Below are 15,747 nucleotides of genomic sequence, written 5' to 3'. Positions count from 1 at the left end.
ATGACCACAGGCTGCTCCCCCTGTATAATAATTTGTGTCATGGCATTACTATTATTAATTCATACTCATACTCATATTCATACCCACACTATCCACGTCGGCGTGAAGTTGATCTTACTGTACAGTATACCGTATACTGTAGCGTGGCGTGCGCAGCGAGCCCTGCGAGGGCACGCGCATTACTTCACAAGTATTACGCGTCCCCTCACGGGTCTTGCTGCGCTCGTCACGCTTCAGGTTCGGTGGCTCGCTGCGCTCTATACAGTATACTGTACTGTAAAATCAACTCCAAACTCCACGCCGACGTGTGTAGTGGGGGCTGCCTGCGCTCGCCACGCTTCGGGTTGGTGTTGATAATGGGGTCTCGTTAACAATGGTGGTGCATTTAAAATAGTCATTACCCATCAGGGTACTCATCTGGTTGCCTGTATAATTAAAAATCGTTCCTATCGCTTCATATCACATGCGATGCGATTTTTGGTTGTACAATGCCCTGCGATGGAAATCGGGGGCGCCTTGATAATACACAAGTAACCCATTTTTTTTTAATCATGCTACTTTTTGCCAATTTTCCGATCTACAGTAAATCTCCAAGTGTGTATAGTGTAGGCCACCAATGGGAGACACAACACTAGCAAAGTCTCCCGTCTGCTGATTTGACCAGCATGCCAGCGATGATGGATAATTTTTCATCCATCATCGCTGTGTGTGTGTGTGTGTACACCGCGCGTGCTTTCAACTTGCGGACCGCCTCTGCGCCTCCCCTTCTCCTGCCCCTGCTCCTTCCCCCTGCTCTGTGTTGTTATGAGCAGGGAGAAGCCACACATTACCGGCCGCTAGGGTTGCCACCTCATCCCTTTAATCCTGGAGACTGTACTGTATTTGGTACTTTATAACAGAAAAAATGGGAAAGGTCACTTATCGGGCGCTTGAAGGAGTTTGTTCTGCGCTGTAATCTCCAAAGTCAAATCTTATGGGAACTGAGTTCTCACCAGTCCCATATGCGTTTAAAGATGTAGTCTCTCCAGGGCACATCAGCTGGGCTTTAGTACTGCCAAAGGTCCTGGTCCAACGATTCCTTTCTCTGTCCCATACACAGTCCACCAACGCGTTTCTTCCTCCGCAGAGGACTTTTTCAAGGTGTCCTGCATTACTGCGTATGAGCCCTTTATACAGTATACAGTACCTGGTCTATTCCCGCTTCCTGGCCGGACTCTAATTAATTGTGTAGAACTACTGTACGTGTCCCATAGTCCTTTGCGAGGAACAGCGGGACTTCCTGTTTGCCGCTGCCGGCTTACAGGGTAGTCTTGGCAACCCTGACGCTCAGACGCAGCAGAGCGCAGGGTGCGTGTTCACGTCACTCCCGATCCGGCACTCTTATACTGTAGATCCTTTATATCGTGGGCTGTTTGTAGACGTTTGTGTAATGTCGTAACGTCACTTCCGGTTTCGTCTGAAGTGACTACAGCTCACAGGATTCCTCTCACAAAGTGCCGTGATTCTGGGCAGTGTATTTGGTACAGTACTTGTCTATTATCACGGCGCCCATCGCATCGCATGCCACTAATTAAGGGAAGGCAACCCTACCGGCTGCACGTCCGGCCCCAACTTCACTCCTACCTGCCCGGCTGCCAGCCAGTCGACTTGTTGCCAAAGTACCAAAATTTCCATTACTGGTCAGTATTTACGGTACATTACTGTATCTTGTCTCCACAGTTCCTGAGATTAAACATGCCGCCAAAAATCACCAAAGAAATGAGCCAGATCATCGTCAAGATGAAGCAAGATAACAAGACAACACGAGAGATCCAGGCTTGGCTGAAAGAAAGTGGTACTGAAGTTCATTTACAGACTGTGCGCAATCATGCTTCTATGAGGATGCGCCCCAGATACAGAACTCCTTCTCACTGCACATTGTAAGTACAGTACTCTATACAGTATTAGCAGATTCTATAATTACTGTACTGTACTGTACATTACTACTGTATACTGTACTGTACCAGGCGGCTTCAAGCTGTGGCCCTCCAGCCGTTGTGAAACTACTGTACAATTGCCATCATGCTGTGCCATCGATTTGCTATTAGAGAAAGATACTGTAAAGTACAATTACAGTGTGGCAAGGCATGCCTGGATGTGTAGTTTCACAACAGCTGGAGGTCCACAGTTTGGACATGCCTGCTGTACTGTACAGTATGCTGTACAATCATTTTTGTCTGTGTTATACTGTACTATAGGAAAGTCCAAAAGATTGTAGAAGAATTAACTTGTGGTGATGATGAGCGTACTGCTGGAAAAATAAAAAACATTCTTCATTCGGACTATGATATGGACGTTTCAGTTTCCAGTGTGAAACGGATGCGAAGAACAATGGGATGGAGATATTGTCGCACAAGGTACTGTAATGTAAAATACTGTACTGTACAGTACAGTACATCAACCTTAATTTTACAATACTGTATACTGCAAGTCATAAGCATTTAATGTCTCAATGGTCCTAATTTTTTTTTACTTACTGTACCTGTAGGCTGCATCCCATGATAAGAGATGTCAATAAAGAAAAGAGAGTGATACAAGCTCAACAGTGGATTGACAGTGCCGAAAAATTTAATGATGTACTTTTCACAGATGAAACTTCTGTTTCTATGGAGAGGTTCTCAAGAATGTCCTTCCGCAAACCTACCTTTATCTCATTGAAACCACGAGCAAAGTTTCCATTAAAAGTCCACGTATGGGGAGGTATATCTCGCAGGGGTGCTGGACCTATGTTAGTTTTTGAAGGTACTGTACTGTACATTTCTACTGTACTGTAGTTTTAAACAACTCAGAACCCTGAAATGTGTACATGTTAATGGCATCTTACTGTATCTCTGTAGGGATTATGGATAAGATCTTCTTCCAAGAACAAATAGTCGATCGTGTTTTGGTGCCATTTATCAGAAAATACTATCCATCTGGACACAGAGTATTCCAAGATAATGACCCAAAACATTCTGCTTCTGCAAAATACATGGAAGAGAGAGGAATAATTTGGCAACGCACACCACCAGAGTGAGTATTATTCGAACAGCATTTACTGAACTACAGTACACTACTTATTGTACAGTCGTGATTTTAATACTACTGTACTGTACAGTACAGTATGTTAATACAGTAGTACGTACTTAACTTTTGTATGTACTGTACTACGTATACTTTAGGTCACCGGACATGAACCCAATTGAAATGGTCTGGGCACAAATGAAGAAGTTCATCAGGAATGAAGTGAAACCGAAAAATAAACAAGAACTTTTGGATGGGATCAGGACTTTTTGGGAAAAAAAACTGACACGTGTCCAGTGTATTAAGTACATAAACCATCTGGACACCGTCTTGCCTGTCGTCATTGAGCGAAATGGGCATGCAACTGCTATGTAGATTCTCCAGTACTGTATAATACAGTATAAAGTACTGTACCTGTAAAACTGAACCCCTCGCAGCAGTCTCTTACAGTACAGTATACTGTACTGTACAGTACAGTACCTCTCCTTTTACTCGCTGTCCACCTCACAACTTACTGTATTTCCCTCCCTTCAATGTTTACTTGACATGTACTACACATTGCAGTTTGCTTGGGTCAGAGAACAAGGAAGAACCACTGGCCTGAAAAAAGTAAGTTTATGATCTTACTGTACAACACTCTTACAGATTGTCATGTGTACTGTATCTCTCCCTCGCTATTATTTTTTCTACTCTACCATGAGCAAAATCAAGCGTGTTTGGGCCAGAGAACAAAGGACAGGCAATGAAATGGAAAAAAAGTAAGTTTATGATCTTACTGTACATTATCTCTCTCCCTCTCTCCCATCCCCTTCCCCTGCCAACATGTCCCCCCCCCCCCCGAAACCCTTGTGACCATTCAGTACTAACACTATTCTTTTTTCTTCTCCCCTTACTGTATCCACCACATGCCACTCTACTATGAGCAAAATCAAGCGTGTTTGGGACAGAGAGCAAAGGACTGGCAATGAAATGGAAAAAAAGTACGTTTATGATCTTACTGTACATTACTGTATCTCTCTCCCTCTCTCCCATCCCCTTCCCCTGCCAACATGTGTCTCCCCCCCCCCGAAACCCTTGTGACCATTCAGTACTAACGCTATTCTTTTTTCTTCTCCCCTTACTGTATCCACCACATGCCACTCTACTATGAGCAAAATCAAGCGTGTTTGGGACAGAGAGCAAAGGACATGCAATGAAATGGAAAAAAGTAAGTTTATGGGGCGAGATTTTTTAGTCATGAAAAGTTGCAATTTTTTGGAAATGTGCGATTTTGTGATTGAAAAAAAAATAAAAATTGGCGTGAGGTCCCCCCTCCTGTACATAACCAGCCCCGGGCTCATTGAGCCGGACCTGGTTCCAAAAATACGGGGGACAAAAAGCGTAGGGGTCCCCCATATTTCTGAAACCAGCCCGGGACTCTTGGACCGGTCCTGGTTCCAAAAATACGAGGGACAAAAAATCTGGCGGTTCCCCCGTATTTTGAAACCAGCACCGGGCTCCAACAGCCCGCAGTGTCATGCCACAGCCGGGGGACACTTTTTACACAAGGTCCCCCGGCCGCACCATGAGCACCGTGGCTGGTCAGCCTTGGACGGGGTACCTGGAGGAGTGGGGACCCCCCCCAATAAAGGGGTCCCCCCCCCCAGCCTTCACCCGTCCAGGGCTGAAGCCCGGGGCTGTCACCGGCGTCCCTGGCCATTGGACGCCGGCCTGATAGGGTTAAATTGTCATTCCTAGCATTGCTTAATACAGGAGAACTGCAAGTGCCAGCAGACCTCCCCAAGCAGGCTGGGACTTGGGGAACCACAAGTCCCAGCATGCGGGGCATTAATAGGCCCACTGGGACTAGTAGCCCACCTGTAAAAAGAATGTTAAAATAAAGCACACGAATGCGAATTCCGGAGTTAAAAATACAGTATGCCGCAAATCGCCACCCATTAAAAAAATGGATTTGGGAAAACAATGAAAAAACGTCCGTTTTGGCGATAAAAATCGCCAAAAACCCACCATCGATCTCTAATACTGTAAATGTCACCCATGATCTTACTGTACATTACTGTATCTCTCTCCCTCTATCCCCTCCTCTTCCCCTGCCAACATGTGTCTCCCCCCCCCCCCCTGAAATCCTTGTGACCATTCAGTACTAACGCTATTCTTTTTTCTTCTCCCCTTACTGTATCCACCACATGCCACTCTACCATGAGCAAAATCAAGCGTGTTTGGGACAGAGAGCAAAGGACTGGCAATGAAATGGAAAAAAAGTACGTTTATGATCTTACTGTACATTACTGTATCTCTCTCCCTCTCTCCCATCCCCTTCCCCTGCCAACATGTGTCTCCCCCCCCGAAACCCTTGTGACCATTCAGTACTAACGCTATTCTTTTTTCTTCTCCCCTTACTGTATCCACCACATGCCACTCTACTATGAGCAAAATCAAGCGTGTTTGGGACAGAGAGCAAAGGACATGCAATGAAATGGAAAAAAGTAAGTTTATGGGGCGAGATTTTTTAGTCATGAAAAGTTGCAATTTTTTGGAAATGTGCGATTTTGTGATTGAAAAAAAAAAAAAAATTGGCGTGAGGTCCCCCCTCCTGTACATAACCAGCCCCGGGCTCATTGAGCCGGACCTGGTTCCAAAAATACGGGGGACAAAAAGCGTAGGGGTCCCCCATATTTCTGAAACCAGCCCGGGACTCTTGGACCGGTCCTGGTTCCAAAAATACGAGGGACAAAAAATCTGGCGGTTCCCCCGTATTTTGAAACCAGCACCGGGCTCCAACAGCCCGCAGTGTCATGCCACAGCCGGGGGACACTTTTTACACAAGGTCCCCCGGCCGCACCATGAGCACCGTGGCTGGTCAGCCTTGGACGGGGTACCTGGAGGAGTGGGGACCCCCCCCAATAAAGGGGTCCCCCCCCCCAGCCTTCACCCGTCCAGGGCTGAAGCCCGGGGCTGTCACCGGCGTCCCTGGCCATTGGACGCCGGCCTGATAGGGTTAAATTGTCATTCCTAGCATTGCTTAATACAGGAGAACTGCAAGTGCCAGCAGACCTCCCCAAGCAGGCTGGGACTTGGGGAACCACAAGTCCCAGCATGCGGGGCATTAATAGGCCCACTGGGACTAGTAGCCCACCTGTAAAAAGAATGTTAAAATAAAGCACACGAATGCGAATTCCGGAGTTAAAAATACAGTATGCCGCAAATCGCCACCCATTAAAAAAATGGATTTGGGAAAACAATGAAAAAACGTCCGTTTTGGCGATAAAAATCGCCAAAAACCCACCATCGATCTCTAATACTGTAAATGTCACCCATGATCTTACTGTACATTACTGTATCTCTCTCCCTCTATCCCCTCCTCTTCCCCTGCCAACATGTGTCTCCCCCCCCCCCCCCTGAAATCCTTGTGACCATTCAGTACTAACGCTACTGTATTCTTTTTTTCTTCTCTCCCCATACCACTCTACCATGAGCAAAATCAAGCGTGTTTGGGACAAAAGAGACACCCACTGCCTTGGAAAAAGCTTTCTTGTCACCTACTGTAAAATACTGTACTTTACTTAAAATACTGTGTTAGGACTGATTGAATTACTGTACTTTTTTATTATTATACAGTATTCTACGTTAAGTCCCCAGACAAACTGCAAACCATCTGTACAGGGTCTTGCCTGACGTCATTGAATGAAATGTAATGTCATGTACATTACATGCATACTGTAAATAACACTTCTCCTGCACTGTATTGTACTGTACTGTACAGTATGTTTTAAGAAAAATGAAGTGCTGTAATGTACAGTACTGTACAATATTTTTGGTCAATGCTGTGTTTTGTCAATAAAGTACCGGTAGTCCTTGCAGGTGCTGAAGTACTGTAGCAGGCAGCGGCGGAGAGTTGAGTGCAGTGGTGGGTGTCAGGGTAGCGGCACTGCGGAGGTAGTAGGCGGCTTTGCGGCTGTGAGGGGAGTTGTAGCTTGGAGGTCGCGGCTGGAGAGGGTAGCAGGCATTGTGCGCACTCTGCAGAAGTGTGTCAGTGAGTAATGAGTACACCTGTGTGTCTGTGCTGTGACCTGGGAAGTGTGTCAGGGGGTGCGGGTGCATATACTGTAGTACAGTATTTGGCTTTTGTGTGTGTGTGTGTATAATGCTGGGGGGGGCGGGGTTCATTGGGGAGAGAGTGTGGGAGAGAGAGCAGGGGATAGATGCACAAATATTAAGTACTGTAGCACTGAAATGTACAGTATTAAGGTGGACCGCAGCAGGAATCTCCGATCCCTGCTGCGATCCCCCCCTGCAGCACCGCCGGCCGCATCCCCCATAGGTTTCTATGGGGGATGCGAAGCTGCCCGATGTATCAGCCCCCCTTTCGTAGCCCTGTCCCTGCGCACAGCAGGTGATACAGTACATCCCGGTGATACTGTATGATCGCATTTTACAATGCGATCCTGGAGGTACTGTGTATTCCGCCCAGATCGCATTGTAAATGCAATCAATGATAAATGGGGGCCATAGAGAGACAGTGGGAGAGAGAGCAGGGGATAGGGAGACAGTGGGAGAGAGAACAGGGGATACTGTAGGTGTACAGTGTGAGAGAGAGCAGGGGATAGATGCACAGTGTGAGAGAGAGCAGGGTATACTGTAGATGCACAGTGTGAGAGAGAGCAGGGGAGTGGGAGTACCTGTGTCTGTTGTGTTCCGCAGTTACTGTAGCTGCTAGGTATAGAGCCAGCCTTCTTCTTTGTGCTGCCAATGGAACCCGGGAGGAAGAAGATGACCACGGGAGAGGTGAAGGGGGAGGGTGCTTCCAGTGAAGCGTGAGCTTCAGCAGCCGGGGGGAGAGAGCAGCGTTGCCGCTGCTGCAGGTCGGCAGAGCCCATGCTCTGGGATGTGTGGCTGCGTGGAAGACCAGCGGGGATTAGTGCAGAGGCTGTCCGGCAGCGTGAAGGAGACCAGGGGAGATTATTGTGTTGGCTGTCCGGCTCCTGCTCACCTTGTAATTCACCGCAGTAATTCCATTAAGGGGGGGGTGGGGGGGTGGGTAGAATGGGACTTGTTTTATAACTTCCCTGTCTCCAAATCTCTGCTGCTTTGCATGGAGTCCAATCTTACTGTAAATCCCAGTATACCCGCTGCCAGATGCCCAATGCTGCAAAGGGACAGTGGATTAGTGAGGCAGCCAGCTCGCTCACCTCAACCCCCACTGTGCCAGTGCTGGGGAGATGGCAAGTGACATGCTGCGCGCTGGGGTCGGCCGGCTGGCGGGCCAGGGATTGCCCTGGTGGCTCCGTTTCCATGGGCGGGGTGATCAACCACAAAAAAAAAAGTAGTCTACTACTAAGATGGATACTGTAGTAACACAAATAAATACTGTAGCACTGCACATTTAAAACAAAATAAATTATTTATATATTTTTTAAAATATAATTAAAAAGTTCATTTTCGGTCGCAATCAGTCTCCCGATTTCACTTCGTATGGCATCTGTGAAAATAAAAAAAAATGAACAGTTTTAGAACAGTAATACAAGTTGAGTACTTTACAGTTACAAGGCACCGTGTGGGGAATTAAGTTGAGAGACAGTGGTGAAAGCCTTAATTACTGTAAAAAAAAAGGTTTAAAAACACTTGTACTGTAAGTTACAGTATTAAGAAGTACAAAACTGTACTGTACCTTGTTGGTCTTCATCCTGAATTGATGGTGCAGGAGTTGCTGTAAAAAAAAAAAGCACTGTCAGTTTACTACTAGTTTAAAACTAAACTTCTAATCTTCCATCCCCCGAACATACTGTACAGTACCCTTTTTCCCACTACAGTATCTTCATCAGCATTGGTGAAACCGAGATCACCTCCACCGACCAAACGCGCGGCCTTGGTGTCATCATTGACTCCTCCCTCTCTTTCAACCCCCACATTCGTGCTCTCTCCAAGTCTTGCCGTTTTAACCTACGCAACATCTCACGCATCAGACCATTCCTCTCCACTGACACGACAAAAATTCTCATTCACTCTCTTGTCATCTCCCGCCTTGACTACTGCAACATCCTTCTCTCTGGGTTACCTCGAACACGCCTTGCACCACTCCAATCCATTATTAACGCTGCTGCTAGGCTCATCTTCCTCTCCCGCCACTCTACCTCTGCCTCCTGGAACAACCTCCCGCCACCTACTGTATCAGGCTTTCTGATTCCCTTACCTCCTTCAAGCGCTCCCTCAAAACCCACTTTTTTCGACTAGCCTATCCCTCCTCCTAACCTCTTTTGATCCTCCTATCATGCCTCCGTTCCCATCTGTTCCTATAGTACTTACAGTACAGTATCCTATTGTTTTTCGTTCGTCCTCCTTTTACTGTAGTCTGTTAACTCTTATGAGTAGGGCCCTCCTTCCTCACGTACTCACCCTACCTCTTTACCTCACCTGTGCTCCTCTCTTGTTGTTCCCTTCATCTACTGTACTGTACTGTACTTCATTTCAACACCTACAGTACTTCTGAACTGATGCTGATTTTAGTTCTACCAGCTACAGTATACTGTACCCCTATTTACAGTATGCTGTAATTTTCAACACACCCTGTACAGTACGTTACCTTGTAATTTGTTTTTTTGTTTGCTACAGTACTGTATGTACGGCGCTGTGGACACTTTGTGGCGCCCAGGGGCGCTGGAACGTTTTTAGGTTGGGGGGGGCAAGATATAATCTCATTTTGGCGCACCCTAAATTGCTATATGCTACCCCCGGGCACTATACACACTGGCAGCGGCATATACTGTACACGTGGGCATTATACACAGGGCAGCGGCATATATGCGTGGGCATTATACACTAGGCAGCGGCATTTACGCATGGGCATTATACACAGGGCAGCGGCATATACTGTACACGTGGGCATTATACACCGGGCAGCGGCATACTATACAGTACATGTGGCCAGAGACACCAGGACTGACATTAATCCAGGGGTTGTCATTTACTCGTAAAAAGTGGAAAAAGTGGCACTGTCACCCCCAAACAGATTTATGTGATTATGTCTGATTATGATAATCAGACATAATTACATAAACCTGTTTGGGTGTGAATCCAGGGGTAAATGACAACCCCTGGATCCAGGAGTCACTGGGGAAGGGAGGGTGAGAGGAGCAGCATTTACCTTTAAGTTTTAGTTGTGGCAGCACAGCGTGATGGCTGCTGCTGCGGCTGTTGTAGGATGCTCCCGCGGCTCCTGCCCATGCACTGATCCACGCGACCAGTCTCCCTCCCTACGGCCCGCATCACGCCCGCCAATCACTGTGGACGCATCACATCCACAGCCACTGTGATTGGCGGGCGCTGGTTCTCAACATCTCCCCGCAGAAGTCATCCATGTGGGCGGACGGCTGCGAATAGGAATCGGATTCTTGCTGAGGCGCTAAAGCAGCTGTGCGGGCGGGCGGCTGCGATTAATCAGTAATATAGGCGGACGGGCGGGAGGCTGGATCAAGCTTAATCAGCCCACCGCCCGCCCGCCTATATTACTGATTAATCAGCCGCCCGCACAGCTGCGTTAGCGCCTCAGTAATTTTGGGGGGGGCAAGCTGCCCCCTCGCCCCCCCCCTTCCGGCGCCACTGGTGGCGCCTAATAAATAAACGTACTGCTACTACTACTACTTACATGGTTGGGGAGGAGTTTGTTCGTACTGCCAAGGTAGCCAAGGGGAATGCACTGTGGAAAAAGAAATGTTTGATCATTTTCTGTAACAATAGTAATACAGTACAGCATATTGTACAGTACATACGGTACTGTACAGTACAGTACAAATACTTTACTGTACAGTACTGAACAATAGTGTCTCATACTGCAGCACATACAGTACTGTACACTAGTGTACTGTACAGTACTGTATGAACACCAATAAAGTCATAAGAATTGTCATAGTGGAGCACAACTTTCTGTGTACAGTAATGTACAGATGGAGCAGCTCCCATTTCAGCTGCTCCTGGAGACAGAATCTCAGGACAGCTATCCATACTGTAGGCCAGTATTCAATGCAGCAGAAGCAGTTGCAGCAGTGAGTGTTGATGAATGAAGGCATTACACAAGTCAGGGGGCATTGTGCAATAGGTGATGGGGGGGGGGGGGGGGTTGAATGCATACTGTAATTACTGTAGGCACTAAAGGGGGGCATTCTTCATACAGTATGGGTCATTCTGTACAGTATACAGAATGGCAATATTGAGGGAATTTTGTAGTGCACAGGTACAGTACAGTACTGTACTGTATATGGCTTTACAGGTGGACTCCACAACTCCCTCAATGCTCCACACCATTACTCCCACCTTCCCTCCCTGCTCCACACTACTACTCCTACCCTCCCTCCCTCCCTGCTCCGCACTATTACTCCCACCCTCCCTCCTGCTCTGCATTATTACTCCCTCCCTCCCTCCCTTCTCCACACTATTACTCCCCCCCTGCTCCACACCACTACTATGCTTGATGGGGAAGGGGCCCCAGAGAGATCAATTTATGGGGCCCCAGGATTGCTGTTGCTGGCCATGAGTACAGTACTTACACCCTGGGGGAGTTCTGCTGGATGCAGGAGGAAGCGCTGCTGCCACCTCGCTTTCTTCCTCCGAGCGGCAGGAACAGTAGCTCCAATTTTCCTGGGGCTCCGGGGATGAACAGCTCCAGGTGTCCATACTGTTGGTGTCCATCCAATCTTCAATTGGCACCTCTGGGTATTTCAGGTCTGTAAAAAAAATTGCACCAAAATTTGAGCTTGCTGATACAGTATACTGTAATACAATAGGTAACAATAAAGTCTTGAGCGTAGAGGATACTGTATGCTGTACAGTAGAGAGGGGTGAAGAGAGACAGAGTGCCTAATTCAGAGGTGAGCACAAGCAGACACACTTGTACAGTATTTCTGCGCATGTGTAAGAGGGCATGGAAGGGAGGTGGGGTATATTAGCAGCACTTGCCTCCATAATATACTGGACACAGGTCAGTGTTGGTGTAAAAGGGGCCACCCTGGTCCAGTAACACTGGTTTCCTACCCAGGTCCTGACCGAAGTTAAACACTGGTTGGACCTGGGTCGTGGGTGGTGTAAATGGTCCCAACCCAGGTTCCACAGGGGAGCTCACATGGTTGATGCTGTACTTTTATACCGCTACTGTATGTGTCCTTGAGCACTGAATAAAACTTTTTGAAAAAATATTTAACAAAATAAACAAACCAACATTTTTCAATGCTAACTTTTCATGTCTTTTTTATTTTATTTTTTTAATCAATGACGGAAGGTTGACTGGAAGTTTATCAGTCCTAAAATGGACATTTTTTAATGTCATCCAAAGGGAAAAGCAGGTTCAGTATAAATGGCGCAGACCTGGGTCCGACCTGGGACATAGTGCTGTGTAAATGGGGTCTAAAGCTGGGTTCAACCCTGGAAACTCCTGTGTACAAAGATCAGGTCCAACCAAGGATTTTGGTTTAAAAGGGGTACTGTATAAGTCACTCCCCTAGCTTTGTGTGGACCATGCCCCCTCATGACACATGGCCACGCCCATTTTTGGTGGAAGCTATCAGTACCACCAAGAAAAAAATTCTACTTGCACCACTGTACAGTACTGTAACATCTGATGCAGCCCCATAGAGAGAAAAACTAACAAATACTGTAAACAAAAACATGTACTGTACTTACTAGGTGGAGGGCTGATACGGCCTCTCCAGAGCTGTCTGGGAGCTCCCACTTGTTGAGGGGGTTGCTGGGCTGTTGGAAGACATGTCACCACAATTAGGGATAAGATCGACAGGTCATCAGGTCGACACAAGCATTAGGTCGACATGGTCTAGGTCGACAGTCAAAAGGTCAACATGGGGTTTTTCACTGTTTTTTTTTATCCGAATGTCGACATACTGTAGTTTTAAGTGTCCATGCACTCGGCACACTATTTTATTCTCCCACAATGCCCCAGTGCAGTGATGGCTAACCTTAACACTCCAGCTGTTGTTGAACTACACATCCCAGCATGCCCTGCATCAGTTTTAGCATGGCCAAATAGTAAAACTGTAGCAGGGCATGCTGGGATGTGTAGTTCATTAACAGCTGGAGTGTCAAGGTTAGCCATCACTGCCCTAGTGGATATTAGGGCATGAAATACCGCCTGTCGGCTCTTTAAACAGTGAAAAATCCTATGCCGACCTAATGACTTGTTGACCTTGTCCCATGTGGACCTTGCAGTACTGTATGTCGACCTAGTGGTGAGGCCCTAATGACTGTCGACCATCTTTAGGTCGACCAACTGAATGCTGCTGCAGGGGCAGAGGACTGGGGGGAGCACATGGGTGATGCTGCACTTTTATACCGCTACAGTACAGTATGTGCGCTTCATCACTGAATACTGTATAACTTTTTGACAAAATATTTTGCTAAATAAACCAACCAACATTTTTCAATGCAAACATTTCATGTCTTTTAATTTTTATTTAAATCATCGAGGGAAGGTTGGCTTCAGTTTCTCACAAATACAGTATCCTACAGTATAAACGACAATACATTAGTGGGGGTTGGTGGTGGAGCTTTACCAGATAGAAATGCTAATGAGTTAGTGTACTTGGAGTGGGGAGGCTAATACTGTAGTGTGATTTTTCCTTTCACAGATACAAGATTCAAATGTAAATGTCCTTTTTAGACAATGCAGTCCAGGTTTATAGCGACCCTTAATCAAATTATCTGTCTGCACTTAACACTACAGAAAGGAGGGTGAACTGGCATCTCTAGTATGCAGCTTTGAAAAGGGGAATCCAGTCATCACATTTGAAGAAAACTTTCAGATTTTCACAAATACTGTACAGTACAGTACAGGTTGAGTATCCCCTATCCCTATGCCGGAGGCCTGCTGTGGACGCCCGGGGACTTGGTAAGTATGAAAAGAGGGTTAGGGGATAAAAAAAAAAAAAAAATTCAAATGATTCCAAAAACCACGGTTTTTGGAATCATTCGAATAAGGGATGTCCGGATACCGGATACTCAACCTGTATACTGTACTGTAGTAGCAAACAAAGATGGGTCATAGGAAAGACAGACATTACTGTAGGTCTACAAGCATTAGTTCGACCACTGAAGGTTGACATGCATGAAGGTCGACATGACTGAAGGTCAACATGGGTTAGGGGGCGAGATGTACTAAAGGGAAAATGCGGTAAAACCCCCGTTTTACCGCATTTTCCTATGTACTAAAACCCGTTCGCAGCGGTTTCGCAGGGCAGGGTATCGCCACCTTTGGGTGGCGATACCCTATAGAAGCCTATGGGCTTCTTTTCGCCGCCCGCCGCGTCGCCGCAACCTGCCGCCCCCCCCTTTCCCCCCTCCCTTGGGCTTACCTTCTTGCAGGTCCTCCTGGACCCCGGAAGGTAAGCCCTTCCTCCCCCTAGCAACGCAGCCGGACGTCCTTCCGGCTGCAGGGGGAGGAGGAAGCGCCGGGGACAGCTTGCTTAGCTGTCCCCGGCGTGAAAGCTGCAGAAGCCGGCTGGGAGGTGACGGAGACCCCCCGCAGACCACAGTACAGGTATCGCGGGGGGCCTCCGTCACCGCATCGCGATGCCAGCCGCATATGTTAGTACATATGCGGCGGCATCGCGGCGGGGGGGGGCGCGAAGGGCGGCGATGTATTTTAATACATCCCGCCCAGGGAGACATGGTCATTAGGAAAACTAAATTATTAGGTCGACATGGGTATGGTCAACATTCAAAAAGTTCACCATCGAGTTTTTCATTATTGTTGACTGAATGTCGACACAGTCAACATGGACACTAGAAAAGTGCATTGCGTCCCCTCAGCCTCGGCCAACGGCACGCCAACAAAAGACACAAGTTGGAAAGGAAGAAAAAAAACACAAACTCAATAAAGAAATGACAGGACTTACTCTCAGACGGAGCGGCTGAGGCGCTGGGGGCAGTAACGGCCCGCAAGGGCTGGGTGTCCTCGCCTTCAAGCGGAGGCACTGTGTGAAGATGAGAAAAATGAGAAAGTGTGCTGTTTAAATAAAGTTACTGTACTCATTACTGGGTTTACAAAAAGGCGTGGACTGGATTTAATAAAGTGCTGCGCCCGCCATACTGTACTTTAGAAAATCCACTCCGCTCCAAAGTGGATAGGACAATTACTGTACAGTAGGAGAGAAAGAAAAAAAAAACACAAACTCAATAAAGAAATGACAGGACTTACTCTCAGACGGAGCGGCTGAGGCGCAGGGGGCAGTAACGGCCCGCAAGGGCAGGGTATCCTCGCCTTCAAGCGGAGGCACTGTGTGAAGATGAGAAAAATGAGAAAGTGTGCTGTTTAAATAAAGTTACTGTACTCATTACTGGGTTTACAAAAAGGCGTGGACTGGATTTAATAAAGTGCTGCGCCCGCCATACTGTACTTTAGAAAATCCACTCCGCTCCAAAGTGGATAGGACAATTACTGTACAGTAGGAGAGAAAGAAAAAAAAAACACAAACTCAATAAAGAAATGACAGGACTTACTCTCAGACGGAGCGGCTGAGGCGCAGGGGGCAGTAACGGCCCGCAAGGGCAGGGTATCCTCGCCTTCAAGCGGAGGCACTGTGTGAAGATGAGAAAAATGAGAAAGTGTGCTGTTTAAATAAAGTTACTGTACTCATTACTGGGTTTACAAAAAGGCGTGGACTGGATTTAATAAAGTGCTGCGCCCGCCATACTGTACTTTAGAAA

The 15,747-nt window shown here is 47.1% G+C and overlaps 1 long non-coding RNA gene across 1 annotated transcript; it reads left to right on the top strand.

The window, feature by feature from the left end:
* The first annotated feature begins 911 nt into the window (after positions 1 to 911).
* On the top strand, positions 912 to 7,866 carry LOC146080451 (uncharacterized). The gene is made up of 4 exons (XR_014474881.1): positions 912 to 1,919; positions 2,238 to 2,396; positions 2,528 to 5,528; positions 6,519 to 7,866. It is a non-coding gene; the product is annotated as an uncharacterized LOC146080451 (long non-coding RNA).
* Positions 7,867 to 15,747: the final 7,881 nt, after the last annotated feature.

Source organism: Crinia signifera, chromosome 5, assembly GCF_055691185.1.
Source record: "Crinia signifera chromosome 5, ASM5569118v1, whole genome shotgun sequence".
In the NCBI taxonomy this organism is placed as follows: domain Eukaryota; kingdom Metazoa; phylum Chordata; class Amphibia; order Anura; family Myobatrachidae; genus Crinia; species Crinia signifera.
Note: the sequence above shows the minus strand (reverse complement) of the source record. Positions and strands in the feature narration are given on the sequence as shown.